Source organism: Phalacrocorax carbo, chromosome 2 (genome assembly GCF_963921805.1).
Source record: "Phalacrocorax carbo chromosome 2, bPhaCar2.1, whole genome shotgun sequence".
Classification (NCBI taxonomy): Eukaryota; Metazoa; Chordata; class Aves; order Suliformes; family Phalacrocoracidae; genus Phalacrocorax; species Phalacrocorax carbo.
In genome coordinates, this window is record NC_087514.1 from 136,135,047 (window position 1) to 136,151,394 (window position 16,348).

The following is a 16,348-nucleotide window of genomic DNA, read 5'->3' on the forward strand; positions in this document are numbered from 1 at the left end:
CCTTTCAGTAATAAGGTCACCAAAGTAATGTCTGTCCTGAATACTACACCTTCACATGCATCACCAAAGGAATTGCAAGGCTTAATCATTTGTTATGGTGATGTTTCAGGAATGGCAGCAGCACTTTATTAGGGACACCAGAATGGAATCAAAGAAAGAGGGGATTATAGCACACTACGTATGAATTTCTTCTTTATTCTTGTTGTTAATCCAGAAGAAGAAACTGCATATCTGGATTTTAAAATTTGATTGTGTTTAGAAATGCACTTATTACAATTATCTTGAAAAGTCGGTAAGAAATTCAATGAAAGAAAATTCAGAAATGGTTTAGAGAGTATTATGCTTACATATTCTTCATTATGAAATAGAGGGGAAAAAAAAAAACCCGCTATATTTTCAACCGGTAATTTTTGACACATGCCCAGAACTTCTGCCTAAGTGTATAGATAATTTTTTAAAAGCTCAGTATTTAAGTAAAGATTTCAAATTATCACCTTGGGTAAGCTGTTGAAAACTTCATTACTGCTTCTTAGATTGACACTCCTGTTTCTAATATAACCTCAAGATTCAGCCCTTGGGTTTTTTAACTTTTCCTGCTTTTTAAAGACCCTTTTGCTGTTAATAATAACTCAGAAAGATATTGATAGGCAGTTTCTTTCTCAACCCAAGAAATTTAATACAGCTTCATTGTTTGAAATACCATTTCTGTGAAAGCACTTTTATCTCTTTAATTTCAATGTATCCTCTATATTCAGTAGCAGATCTGCTGGGGTTTTTCCCCCTTGCTTGTGCTTGAGAACCTATTTACATGTCTGTTCTGAGGCTTCTGGAATATTATTCAAATATTTAAAGCTAATCACATGCAAATGCTTTGACTTTGTGATTGTTGGAGCCTGTGTGGAACACACACATTTTCAGAGAGCATATTAGTGGCAGTTGAATGCTTAATCATGAATGACCTGATTTGCACACTTTAAAAAATATTTAATTGTAAGAATTTAAAACAATGCTATGAAGTATCCCTTTCAGATATAGTACAGCTGAATGTTGTCAGGCAAAATCTAAAAAGAAGTGACTCTAAATTTTTTTGTTCTGCTTATGCCTGCTTCAATTTTCAACTAATTAAAACATGACCAGTGGTTATAAAACAGTATGGCAATAAGGCACTAGGGAAATGAATCATAAAAAATTAAGGTAAATTAAACAAAACCATTGTGATGGTTTTTGGCTCAGAGGGAAGGTACCAGAATACAATGGAATTGCATTAATCATTGCTTTTGCCTGTGTGTAATATGTGAAATAAGTACGTGACGCGTAATACCACCAAGGTAGTAAGGTATGTGTAGTTAAGTTTCTTGCTAGAAACAAGGGACCTTTCCTTTTCTCCTGTGCAGGCATTTATACTTGTATTAAGCTAGAATGATAGCACAAAAGTAGAGACAGAAGTTCTGGAGCTAAAATGATACCAAGAAATGCAGTAATAACCCCCTGAAAGCAGTTCTCTCCTGCTCAGAGCTGTGTGCACCAGGCATGGCAGTGCACAGAGTTGCTAGGAAGGAATCCCTGCCTACGGGCAATCAGACTTATGGTAGGTGTAAGGCTGCTGCTCAAGGCTTTATGGCAATAGGGTAGAGTGGAGCTGGTGGCATGAGAAAAGACCTTTAGCATTGTGTGGCAGTTCTGCCACCCTCTGTAATTGTCTGCTTTACACCAGGAGGCCATCTGTTTTTTCAGAGGAATATGAAGGAAAGAACAGACCAAAGAGCACCTATTCCTCCCCTCCCTCATTGGGGACCATGTCTTGGTAAGCTCTCTGGACCACAGGCAGCGTTCTCTGCAAGGTAATGAATCCTAGAATTCAGGGAGATGTATATATCTTCCTGATTATTGCCCTGACCCAGGAGGCCACCACATTACACCCTTACTGCAGTTGTGATATAAAGTATACATATGGTTAAGACATGGGTCAAAAGAAATACTGTAATTAGCATGAAATAAAAGTACATTAAAATAGATAAGAAATCCTGATAATTAACTACAGTTTCCTTAAGTGTTGTTTGCTAATGCATAAGTGAACAGGAGGAAACCTGTGCAGAGGAAAGATGAATGAAATTGTGGCATTGGCGTAGTGGTAATGGAAATTCTTTCTTCCTGTTTAATAAATATGCTCTGTAGGATTGAAGGAGCTACTGGTTTTTACTGACAAACACAAGGCTGGGTTATAAATTGTCAGGAGTGGAAGATAACCTCAGTATTTATTCAAGAAATGCCTCAAGAAATTCAGTCTAAAACCAGCTAAAGATATATAAGGATGGCTGAGGAGGAGAGTTAAAAAGTTAATATAGCGCCATAACAGTATTAAAATATTTATATTCAGTTTTATTTCCAAAAGAGTTTCATGTTTCAAACCATGTAACTGAGAAATCATTATAAAGAGTAGGAGATTTTCAGAAAATAGTGACTTGTTTACAGTATTTTTGTAAGAGAGATTTGTACCTATGTTTGTAGAACAGTCAATTTATGAGTGAATCTTTTACCAGCAGGGTGAGCAGTTTAACTGTTTCAAGCCCTGCCTGTTCTAGAAATAGAAGTCAGTGATGGAGAGCACACTAATTCAGGACCCTATTACATGCAAAGTCATGCAAGAACTAGGAAGCCCTAAGGTACAATGCAATAATTTTTATTTTGAATAGCAATCCAAACACAAACTCTGCCTATGTTTTTGGAATGAAATCGACCAAATTTAATGTATTCTGAAAGTAAAAGACTGATCCCTTAAGGATGCCCTCTGGTTGCTTTCTTGAACAGCAGAAAACATCTGGACTTTACTTGTCTGGAATATTAGAAGAAAAAATGCTGGATGAAAGAAAAAATCAGAGACCAGAAGTTCCAGGCATATAGCCAATGCTGTATTATAGTCAAAGTTTGTGTAGCTGATTTAAAGATTGGTGTGCCTCCAGGATATTTTTCCAAGCAGAGACACTGGGGAAATTAGGAGGAATTAGCTGAAGGTGTGAAGTTAGACTGCATTGCGTTACATCTGCATGGACATTCTTTCTCAGAAGAGTGGCCTTGAGTTTAGTCAAGTCAACCTTTGTATGAAATAAACAGCAGTGCAAGAGTTGGATGATGCAATTCTGTTCACACCTTCAGTTAATTCATTTTAACTTCCCTAAGTGTCCTTCTGCAGACGTGTCCAAATACTTGGTCAGTGATATCATAATGTCATGCAGGAGGGCAAAGAAGAAAAAGCAACAAATCCACCTGAAGTGTTCAAGGTTTAGTAGGAAACAACCTGAAGTTTGTAACAGTGTTGAAGATTTGACAGTACAAGTGGGTTTCCCTACTGTATACAAAAAAAAAAAAAAGAAAAAAAATCACACCACACAAAACAAAACAAAAAAAAATCCACCAACACCAAACAACCAAAACAAAGAAATCCCACATAATTACTAAGTGTGGAAGAATTTATTGCTTCCCAGGGCTTTAGTGTCCTTTGTTAAAGAAATTAAAACACAATATTGAAAAACACATCCTAAGTCATTGACTGAGGTGTGGCATTTGTTTCTTCTCCTGGGGTGCTGGACTCACGTCCTCACATCCCTTAACAACCACTCCCATTTCGTATATTTGCAAGTGTCAGATTATCTCATCTGTAGCAGTCAGTTCACAGAGCTCAGTTAATTCCAAAGAGCTGACTATCATCACTCTTTCATTGCGCATCAAAATATCATAAATGACCTGGGAATATTTTTGTTTCAAGGAAATATATTGCAACACTATATATATTCACACACATATATATATACACACAACACTGTTGTGTTTATATATATAATTTTTATATATAGTGTTTGGGTTTTGCCTCTTCAAGAACATGATACACCACACTGAAGAAGCTATGAGCCAGCTAGGCAATATCCAGAAGGTTTGTTTTCTTCATTTGTTTTCCATTGCTTTGCTGAGTTGTTAGCTGACCTTAACAACTGGGTCTTGAAATGAGAGTGAATGGGTTTGGAGTAGTTTTATGTAAATCTTTTCTGTAACCCCATTTTAAGGGAATTTAAAGCTGCCAGACCAGAGGTTTTACTCTGAAAGTCAGTACAACTAGAAAAACAATGCTAAAATCACTCTTGTCTCCAGCAAAAATACATTCAAGACATCTAAAAGTAATCAACTCGCAAAAAATCTATTCAAACTTTTAAAATACCTAGAAATAACCTGGTATCTTGATCTCAAGAAACATTCATATTAAGTTTAGGAGGACGCATTTTAATTTATTTTTTTAAAACGATGGAGAATAAAATTGTATTCTAAAAAATGAACAGGAAAGAAGACAAAGTTTCTAAGTAAACTTACATGACACATGTTTGTAAAAGCTTACTGATTACTCTTATTTCTCTGAATTTGCACTCTAGGAATGGAGCACACAATGTTTCTCAAACATCTAACCAGCGCATTCATATGGACAGGGGCTGAGTCAATGGTCAGTAGCCCAAAGCTAGACACTTGATGGAACATGTGTCTCTTAGTTTTATTCTTCAGGTGGGAGAATAACACGACCTTTACAAACCCTGCCCCAGTTTATTGAATAGATATTGTTGCTGAGAAATATTATGCTTCAGTTTCTACTCTGGGAGATGGTTCATCCTTTTTCAGTTTTCCTGCTTCTTGCCAGGGGAAGAATGGCAGCGAGGAGGCCACAATCAAGCCTGCAAAGACCAGGAAAATGAACTGAACTTGTTTAAGTTTTAATTTTGAATCCATTTTATTATTCCATCTGTCTTTTCCTTTCTTTTTTGTTATCCTTTTCTTAAGGAGCTTAAGATCATATTGTTTATGTATTAATGCATTTTCTTTACTATAAACTTCACCCTATCACATTTTCTCCTGGAAGTAGTGAACCACTCATTTTGTTTAGTGACTCACTTCTTATGCAGGTAAATAAGAGTCCATGGGATGAATTCAACATTAAAAAAAGAAAAAAACCCAACTTCTTTCAAAATACTTAAACAGACAATTTTTTTTTAAATAGCACTAAGCTATCACTGCAGTCATCACCACGGAAAACTTGTTGTTTGGGTCCCTTAGAAACAGACATTTAAAACCGCTCTTCTGAATCCCTTCCTGTCTTTCCTCTATATTCCAGCTTTTGTATTTCTAGATTTCCCTAAATGTAGGAATATATCCAAGCTTTTATAAAGTTGCATATAGAGTTATTACAGCAGCTTTTGGTTTTTTGCCTGGATATCAGACAATGGCAGAGCACCCTTGGTTTTTAAAAACCATACTCCTAGAAATTCTGCATATTACTGTTTGGTTTTGTTGGTTTTAATTCTTCCATCATACTCGAGAGGCATTATGCCTTTCACAATACAGAATCAATTTCCTGCACTTTTTAAGTGTAAGGACAGAAAGAATGAGAGTGAGTGAGAAGGATGAGTACAACACAGTGAACACTCTGTCTTCATTTGTGCTGTTATAAACTGTTCAGGAAAACATCCAGATATTTTTCTTAATAGTTGGACGACAACTCGTTTGGTATATGGCCTTATCCCACCAGTCACTACCTTGGTATTTCTGTTTAGTTTAGATAGTGGGGTGTCCTGGTTTCAGCTGGGATAGAGTTAAATTTCTTCACAGTAGCTAGCATGGGACTATGTTTTGGATTTTTGCTGCAAACAGTGGTGATAATGTGGAGATGTTTTAGTTGTTGCTAAGTAGCACTTACGCTGGTCAAGGGCTATTTTCGGCTCCCTGTGCTCTGCCGGGTGCACAAGAAGCTGGGAGGGGACACAGCCAGGACAGCTGACCCAAACTGACCAATGAGATATTCCATGTCATATGACGTCATGCTCAGTATATAAAGCTGGGGGAAAAAGAAGGAAGGGGGGGACATTCAGAGTTATGGTGTTTGTCTTCCCAAGTAACTGTTACGTGTGATGGAGCCCCGGTTTCCTGGGGGTGGCTGAACACCTGCCTGCCCATGGGAAGTAGTGACTGAATTCCTTGTTTTGCTTTGCTTCTGCGCGCAGCTTTTGCTTTACCTATTAAACTGTCTTTATCTCAACCCATGAGTTGCCTCACTTTTACTCTTCCGATTCTCTCCCCCATCCCACCATGGGGGAGTGAGCGGCTGCGTGGTGCTTGGTTGCTAACTGGGGCTGAACCATGACATGGGGGCATGATCATTCAACTTCCAGAGGGGGAGAACACTCCCTAGAGAAACTGTAAAGGAAGATCTATACAAAAAATAGGTATTTTGGTTCAGTGGCTGAGCCAGAAACATTGCAAGGTGAAGAAAGAAAATACTGCAGTTAAGTTTGAGGTTGTTTTTCAGCTTGAGTGAGAAAATTTGCTTTTATCTGAGGAATGTTCTAATACTTCTGGAGTTAAAGGCAGTTTAGAAACAAAACCACACTTATGTTGAAATATTTCCTTTTGAAAATTGTCAAAGGAATAAATTTTATTATTCTGAACACTCGCTTGTCTTTTGTGTTCCCCCCCCCTTTTTTTTTTAAGCTATGAATTTGATGAAACTATACCCAAATTCAAGAATTTTTCTCCTTAACTTTTAACTTCTTGGAAAATTCCATGTCATAGACGTCATATGTCACCAAATGTCGCATTAAGACCTGTCTTATAAGGTCTTAATGTCTTAATTAAGAAGTGTAAATATGACGACATAAAATGTCTTTGCTCAGGTCTATTTAAAATTCCTTCTAGAGTTAGAAGTTAGTTGGGTGAGTCATCCACAGACTAAAAGATGAGAGTGACTGTATTGCCTTCCATTATGTTGTCGAAGACATTATAGCTGAATTCAGTGACATAGCACATAATGTCACATATTACTGAAATGGGTGTATGGAGATGTATTCCTAAATATTTCTGACATTATTCCATTTTGCAACATGTACTTTTTTGTCCCCTACATTTGCATTGTAATGCTCTGTAGTCAAGAACAATAAATCAAACTATTTTTCCCAAGCTCCCACTGTGATTTTTATCATCTACTGTTTCTTACAGCTATGAAATGCCTATGAGTAAGTGCTAAATGTTCAACATTTCAGAATGAAAATATTTTCATTGAAGCAGATGCATCTCAGATTCTTCAGGAACCTAAAACATTGCCTGTAAGTGTTGCTACTCCCCACAGTGTAAATAAAAGCGTTACAAACCAATCATCTATTTTAAATGAATATGACCACCAGTATTATTTTCTGTACAACACAGTAAAATAAAATTACCTTTTATATGAAGTGAGTAATCAGTGTTCAGAGGAGATTTATTCCTTCAAATTAAATGTTCTGTTGCAGTCATAAAAATGGCCTCAATGTTCATTAGCTTGTTTATGCGAATTCCTGAGTAGTTGCTTCCATCACATCAACCTTCCTACTATAGCTTTGATATTTATTTAATGAGTTGGATTTTTTTCATTTTGTAAGGGTCTGAGGAAGTACTAGAATAAAAAACCCTATCAGTAATATTTAGAAAATTTCAATGAAATTATACCTATGAACTAATCATTCACTGCAATGACATTAATTATATGTCACATTCTTGTGATAACCGTGATTCATCTCTGCTATGAATACTAGCTGCTTATTAGTTGCAATCCATTAAAACAATGTATCTCTCACACAGATATATTTAATTAACTGAAAAATGAGTCTGCATTTTTTTACAGAATTAAGCATAAATGATGCAAAACATAACATAAAAATTAAATGGAAGCTCAAATTATGAAGTAGAGAGCCAAAACACATTATTATTTAGAAAGAAAAAGGCTTAGAATGTAAAGGCAATAAGGAAATAGGATAATAAATTTTGTCATTGTTTACTTTGGTAGTTCTTTTGAAGCTGTTCGCTGCAATATTAGCTAGTGATCCTCTGTCATACACACTACCTCAGTAAGCTTTTTCAACTCTGCAAAAAATACTTATAGTAAACACATTAAAGCATCAGAAACAGCTCTCTTATAAAACTGAAACGTTTACTTCAGTGTCATCACTGTAACTCAGTGATTAGATTTAGACTCCTCCTTTCCTTGTAGACACCTTACTGAGTTTAAATGAGAAAGCTTTCACACCATTAAAGGCAACAATCTTGAACTCTGAAGGAAGATGACTTGCATCTACTGTCATCGGATTGCTAAATGTTATGATTCTGTTATTACCTTACAGATCAGCAAATAACAGCTTATACAGAGTTTTGAGTATAAGCTTCTGTTTACCCTGGAAAACCTGCAGGTGTCTTTCTCTTTTTTCCCTTTTTTTTTCTTTTTTTTTTTTTTTTAAATTAGTATTTTCTCAAAGTTATCGATAAAAGATGCTAAAACCAATTGTAAAAGCAAAAGAGGAATTTTCTGACTGGACTGTTCGAGGGTCAGTATAGAAGCAGATTTATTGTAAGTTAACAATCCTAGTCCTTAGCCGTCTGGGGCCTGATCCAAAGCTCACTGACGTCAATGGGAACCTTTCCATTGCCTCCATTTTGGCTCAGGTCCCAAATTTCTGTGGCAAAATATAATGCTGTGAAGTAAGCTGTCACAAAAAAAAATGTACTGCAACTCTTCAAATTTTAAAATAGCAGAGTGTGTACAGAATTTGCAGTAAGAATTGTATCGCTGTAGTCTGAGATGCTTAAGCAGGAAGAATACTGCTGCTTTTACCTCCAAATTAGTGGTTTTCCTCTATGGAATAAAATAACCTATCATGGTCACGTATTTTCTGTATAGGCAGAACAAATTCACTTTAAAGATGTGCCATGACATGGCTTCTTAGGCAATTCTGATGAGATTAAGAACACCGAATAGGTGGTGAAATAACTCTTGTGCTTCTCAATAGTAAATTCAACAGAAGAATTCAAGCCAAATGCTTCTCTTTTCAGTTGCCATAGAATCATTTCACAGAAGTCAAGCAAAATTGTCCCCTCACTGTTTCTGAGTAAAATGATTCATGTAGTCAGAGAATTTAAGGATAGCATGAATTATTAGGAGCTTAACTTTCTGAATACTATGCAGTGTTATATAGAAATCCCTGCTTATTGCCTTTTTGTTGATTAGAACTTTTCAATGACTCGTCTGGATCTGTGTTCAAAATACAGAAGCTCAGTGCATTACCTTAACACATGCAATCTACCATGTCTTTGCTGCTGCATAAGCATGCATTAATTAATAGGAATTGTTCTGTATTAAAAGATAAGACAGGAATGCACTGAAAAGGTCATCAAAGATAATTACATCCCAGATATAATGATAACTTGTGTTTTAACACGAATCTTACAAAAAAGGTAACCTGTTCAGCTGACTCGGTGACTATACTTGTATGTTGTACGTATCTGGCTTTCAGGAAAGACAGAACAAGTATTAAAACTTGTAAATGAAGCATTGTGGGATGAAAACGTTTTAGGTGAGGCATTCTCATCTGACATGATGGTAGTTTTGACAGACCTGTACTAAAATTGGATCTGTCAACAGGTTCAGCTTTTGTCACGTTTCTTTCCACTTTGGAAGTGCTGCCTTTTGGAGTCAGTGAGTAACTAAAATATGACAGCTACCATAGTTAAGAAACTTCTTGTCCTCTGGGCTGGTGATGATTTAAAGAACTTCAATCATTGTTTTGCCCACAGGAATGTTCTTAAATGTAATTTAGCAAATTGGGGAGGGTGACACTGAAAATGGCAGATGTTGCACAGTGGAGTTGGAGAAACAAAAAGCTGGGTCTCAGAGATTTGTGCATGAGTTTGGGAATATGACACAAAGCTCACTTTTTCTACAAATAGAGACAAGTGGAATACAAGGGCAAAACACTGCACATTATAACCTGACATCATTCTACACACAGGCTGTGAATCATGAGGTACTATATGAGCCAGTGTTAATTAAAGTTCATTATTCTCCACTCACCCTACCTTACTGCTTCAGAGCATGATTCACTTGCTTTCTGCATGAAGATGAACCAAATATGCAAGGTTCGGCAAAAAGATCAACAATAACAAAAAAGGAGACATAGCGCCCCTGAGAAAAGACAAAATAATTTCTCATTAATTTCCTGTGAATATTCCATATATTTTTATTTTATTCTATTTTAGGGAGTCTGGTTTTTTTTTGCAAGACTGTTCATTCACAAGCTGTTCAAGCTATATATAGTAGTGTTTACTGCTACGATAACACCTCAGCAAGCACTTTTTTCTTTGCACATCTAAGCCTGTCTAGCCCATTTCAGACTAGAAATAGCTCTGCTGCAGCTGTCAAACGTGACCAATGTGTCTCCCACGCACTCTCTGCTCACAAGTGCAAACTCTTCTCTTTCTGGAGAATTTCCCTGAGATTGCAGACCTGAGTGCGTTTGAAGTAGGGACACAGTGTCTCAGAGAGGGGTGCTAAGGATAAAGTCAAAAATGGATTATGGATAGGAAACATCCATACGGATATGAAACTTTGCTTCCATCAAATACCCCAAAGCAGTAACTCATGTATCTAGTTGCTAACAGGTACAAAGTAAATATAGGATTATGGCTCTCTGACAAGGTCCAAACACTTCAGCATCTGTGGTTTTAGAGTAGATCTGCAGAGTTCTATTTTCAGAAATAATACCTTTCAGTGATTATTTTCATTCTGTCAGTAAAAAATTCTAGAGGTTCAGTGTGTTGCAGAAAAAAAAAACAAACCAATCCCCTACGGCAGTACTTCTTTACATAAGCATGTTGATCCTCTTGTAAAGCAAAAAAAAAAGTCCCCCCAAAAAACTTACAGGATAATCACATTTTACAGGACAGGTATTTGGTTTATTTAATCAAAAGATCATTTGAGTAACTGATTTTTTTTTTTTCACTTGTTCTCAATTTAGATGAGAAAGCTAAGCTCTAAAGCTAAGCTTTCATACTAACTCTTTTCAACATGAAACGAAAAAGTGCTTTTTAAATGATGGCTTAATGTTACTTCAAACCCATAGGCATTAAGGATTCCCTTTTCCCATAGGAGAAGGTAAACTCAACCTCATGCTGAGCTCACTTTGTTTCTAACAAGTACAACTGCATTGGCTTCTATTTGTTTAATCCTGATTTAGGTGGATATCTGCAAGATTATGGTTATGTCCTTAACAAATAGAACTGCAGGTAAATCTAAAGCTTTAACTTTAAAAAGTAAACCCTAACAATTCAAAGCAGAGATATAATAGTTACAGTTTCTGTAGATGTGGGGTAAAGGTCTGTGACTCTATAGATAACCAATATGACAAATATCAACCTTTAAAGTAAAATATGCAGCACTGAAAATACAGTATATTGATATGCATTCCCAGGGCTCTGTAACTCAAACTGCAGGAAAATCACAGCTGATTGAGGGCTTTTTGTTTTCAAGCTAGCTGCTAGCATGCAAAATCAACTCTTGATTACTCGGCTTGATGTTCCACTTGTTTTTCATCTTTCAGTGAACAGCAGTATACATGTGAAGTAATGTGGGAAAAGTACTTCAGTGATTCATTCTGTGTTCTGAAATGTGAGATTAAAAAGAATTACAGAAAACATTTGCCTCTTTTGTGGGATGACAGAGTGATTTTAAAATCAAAAGTCTTTTGGAGAAGATGGCAATATTTTATAACTCAATGTTGCTTTTATTCCCAAAGAAAAAAAATAAGAATATTATTTTCCCTATGATGAGTTTTAGTCTTAATATGAACTCAATTTATAACGCTAATATAAGTCTTTGCTGGGCGTTCTTGGTGGGTGAGATTGGCAACTCCTTGAACATTTCTTTTGTATGATGTGTGATGAACAGATGCAATAAAACTCAGGTAGCTTCATTTTATAATGGGAGATTCTAATTGTCCTCTTTGCAATTTTTTATTTGCAGACTGTCTAGTAGTCTGACTGAATATCAGACTCGATGCATTGGAGAAGTACTTTTGCCTTTGTGTCCAAAACCAGTAACCCAGATATGATGGTAGTTTGGATATGTGATTGGAATGTCTTGATGGCATTTTGAGCATTACATACAAAATTCTTCTGTCCATACATTTTAAACAAATTTCATCCTTCCCCTTAACTTTCCTTAAAAATATATTATCAAGCCTTGTTTCATAATTCAGTTCCTGGTCAAGGCCTGAATGGATAGTGTTTTAGGAAACCTTTTTTATCTAATTGAAAACTGTTAGGAAATCTCAGGTTTCTGTAAAGCAAAGTAATTCTCATATAAGAATATTTTGTTTGCTTCCCAGTGTGACTTTTCCTAATGAAATCTGAGATTCACTAGGGGACAGGAGCTTAATATGAGATGAAGACAGCTAGACAGATTTTAAAAAGAACTTCAAAAGTTAGCATGAGAAGAAAAAAAGTAATAAAATATTGAATCTTTAGGAGCAGAAGACAAACCTGGACCAAGCATAAATTTAAAATACTTCTGTGGTGCAAATCAAATGTTTCACACAGCATTTTAAACGCTAGGAGAGAGACCGTGATAGAAGTGAAAGGCTCAGTATGTCCTGAGTCATCCAGTCTTCTATCAAGAGCTTGAAGTGATGAAACGTGGCAACATCTGAACCCTGGCACTCTGCAGCGCCGTGTTTCAGGCGCTCGTGTGTTACTGTCCATGGTGCTGTTTGACAGTTCCTGAAAATATTATAAAACAGGAGGCCTGTAATTGTCAGTGTTAGAAACAGTCACTCTCATTTTCATTAATATATTATGACATTGATCTTCAAATACATAATATATTCCTATCACAATATGTCATCCCTTACTATTAACTCTTTTCATGTCAAGCATACTTCCAGGCACAACGTTAATTTCTGTATATTCAAAACACTGATTCTTTATGAAAAAGTCTACAATAGTATTCAAGGCAACATTTTCAACTTGAATACTTTTAAGTGGAACTATTAAAGCCAAATGTACGACCCTAAGTAAATGTTCTGATATTTAGAAAACATAATACATCACTCCTGAACAAAATTCAGATGCCTTTGAAGGAGAAGGCAAGAGGAAGGGGAACATGGGTGGTTGGAAGGGAGTTAAGTAAATGGAGACTGAAAATTAAAAGGTAGATATGCACAGAGGAAAGCTTAAGGAAGAGGGGAAGAGACAATAGAAAAGAAAAGCCAGAGCTGACAACAGAGTAATAAAATGCTAGTATAATAAAACAAAGAAAACAAGAGAAACCGCTCCTGTGCCTAAGAAGTACCAGATTCAGCTAGTTCTAATTAATTCTTTTTCTGTAGCACCAATCTCATTATATCTTCACCCATATCACCTCTCAATACTACTCTCAACACCATGTTTCACTTAATACTTCTGTCCCTATCTTCCTAGTCCTTTCTACAGCTAGTTCCCTCGGACCAGTTGGCTCTTCCTTAGGACTTCTTGCCATGTGACAAACGTGGAGAAAAATATACCTCCATAAACATTGGGCTTTAACTGAGTTTGGGCCTGTTGATTGTATAGACCAGTCACCATTCTCATGTTTATGAAGCAGATGGGAGCTCATGTTCAGGAAACCCCAGAGAGAAATAGATATGTTGTCCAGGGTATATAATGCTCTTGGGAATGCATTCTTGCTGCCCATCTGCTTTGTTGCCAACACGACAATTGCAGTAAGTTTCTTCTGAATGTCTGAATTCCTTCAAACAATGTGAAAAAGAGACAAAACCTTACAGCTGATGGACTTTCCCAGTCCCAGTCAGATAATAAGGCTTCAGTACAAGCTTGGGCTGATTTGTCCAGTCTACAGACAAGTTTAGTTGTGTACGCCACTGTTGGGGATTACTCACGTATACATTTGTCTTTCTAAAATCTGCCATTATCTCACTCTGAATTAGAAGTCTTTGAATTGGTTTCCTAAAAAATATCATATTGATTTGATGGATGAAAGTCAGTTTCATACCAGTTGTGATCCTCACTCTCTGGTTCATAACACTGAGCACTATCAGTAACAGCTTATTTCTTTTTCACACTGGCCTAGTTTTATGGTTTATGTCTTGTGGATGCAAATCTTGCTGGCATTATGTTTTCTTTTAGTTTCTTAGAAACAAGCAATTCAGAATGTGAAACATTTAGCGGCTTAAGGTTAGCTACATGACACATTTGTAAGATCTACTTTTCCTTTGAAACAGCTCAATTTTTATTAGATTTCATGAAGCACTTGAAGCCATTTGTGTCCTACATAATACAGCTGCATAGTACCTATAAAATCATAAGATAAATGGAACTGGCTCTAAATATTGCAAATTACATTCTGATATAAAATCGATCTCTCTAAATTCAATCATTAAAATCTTGTAACCTTTCAAATGTCTACAAGGACATGGAGAACAATAGGCTGTTTGAAAGCATGAAATTATCTAAAAATACATTTCTACCATTCCTTACTGGAAACCAGAACTAAAGTCATCCCTGAAAATCACACTAGTAATAAATTTAGGGTTCTTTTTAAATATTGTTCTATGTTACTGATTTGAAGACTTGTAAAATGTAAGGAATATTGATATTTTGTATCTTATGAGAGCAGAATATTTCAGAATGTGCGGATAATTTATGCTGCCTTGGACTGTATTACATTGTACACTATGTAATTGTGACATGAATCAAGCAGCGAAGTGTGGCATTAATAAAAATGTGTTACTGCATTGTCCATTTTGTATTGCAGTGTTCAGTCTCAGAGGTTCCCATTACAGAAGCTGCAAAGGCTCTCTTTTGCCTGTCCTTTAGTCTTCCAAAGCTTTTTATTTTGCAAAAAAGCTGCTAAACAAAATGGAGAGTCCTTAGACCTTTTTTCTGAGGCTTGGTAGCCCAGATGGAGAGTTCCAAGTTATGGCAGTTTCCTAAGTATCAAGGTCAAGGTCTGAAACACAAAAAGTAAGCTGTTTGCAAAGCATTTTACATTTGTGTGAGACATTCAAAAGGCAGACACATCTGACACATTTGGCAGCATCAGGGGAAGTAGAAAATGTGATGAAAAAATGTGTCTGAGAAAGCAAAGTGCCTTCATTTAGTTTACCTCCATCTCTTCACAAGGAAACAGGATTTATGTGCTTTGTATATTTATTATGTTGAAGTAATGCCTAATTTTGCATTATCACTTTCTTAGAACAGTTACTAACCTACAAGGATGCAAAATTTTCTGTAACTCAGGAAAGTGGCATTATTATAAAGGTCCAAATTCTGACACATTTTTCTTTCCTGTGGTTATTTGTTAATTCAGTGGAAATACTGTCCTTTTTCACCGTGCAGAAGGCAATCCACACAGAGCTGTTCTCTAACTCCCTTACCAAACTTGTGCCAGAGGAGATAAGTGCAGTACTGTGTGGCATGCAAAACTCTATAGAACAACAGAAATGGTAAAAGAGGAAATATAAATGCTGTTTGACTCTGGATAAAGTAGCCTGCATTAAGGTTGAAATCTTGAGATTTTCAGTTATCTTGCCTGATGAAGCTGTCCTTGCTAACATGTATAAAGCTGCTTGCAGACTAGCCTGGCATTTCAGCATAGAGAGGAATATTACAGGAAAAGGGAATTTGACCAGTACAGATAAGGCTTGGTGCCATCACATAAGATGAGAAAAGAAGGAAAAATATGGGAAGAAAGGGGAAAGGAAATTGTTGAAAGAAATAATAATAGGGACTAGAAATTTTGATAGGTTATAATTTATAGCTATTCCAAGGGAATATTAGTTTTAATAATAACTCTCATAAACCTTTAGTGTACCAATATGGATCAAATCTTAAATTATACCTGAAGCTGAAGAAAAACTGCAAGTGGCTTCAGTATGTGTTTCAAGAGGAATGTTTTCTCCAGTTATTGTTACAGTTAAGATACTATGTGATTTGCACCAAGTTAGCTCTAGCTCCTTCACATGAAATGCATGCATTATCTTTACTTTCCGCCACTTGGCAGCACTTCTGTGAGGCAGAAAAAAAAAAAGAAGAAAATAAATTTAAAATGAAAATCATTTGCACTGAAGTCAGTATAGTTTTGCATTTAATTCAGTGGGGCCAGTTGTGAATTGATCCATTTCCCTAATTTGTGCAAAGGGAAGAGAAGCAAAACTAGGGTTTTGTGCATGAAAAAAAGAAAACCTCTAGTACCTGGAACTTACAGGAAGAATTCTGGGTGCTTTTGTGATGACTGGGAGATTGGACGGATCTTTAATGTAAAGATTGATAGTGCCATTACCCTAGAACACTCTTGTGTTGTGAAATGGTGGTTGCTGACCATCAAAAACAGTTATGGCTTTACATGATCTGGTCTTCTAACTGAATATTTCTTTTCTTTCCAGTGTATTAGCCTGTTTAACATTTAATCCAGAGTGAATTTGTACTCTGCAGTGGTTTAGCATTGCCTCCCATAACAGCA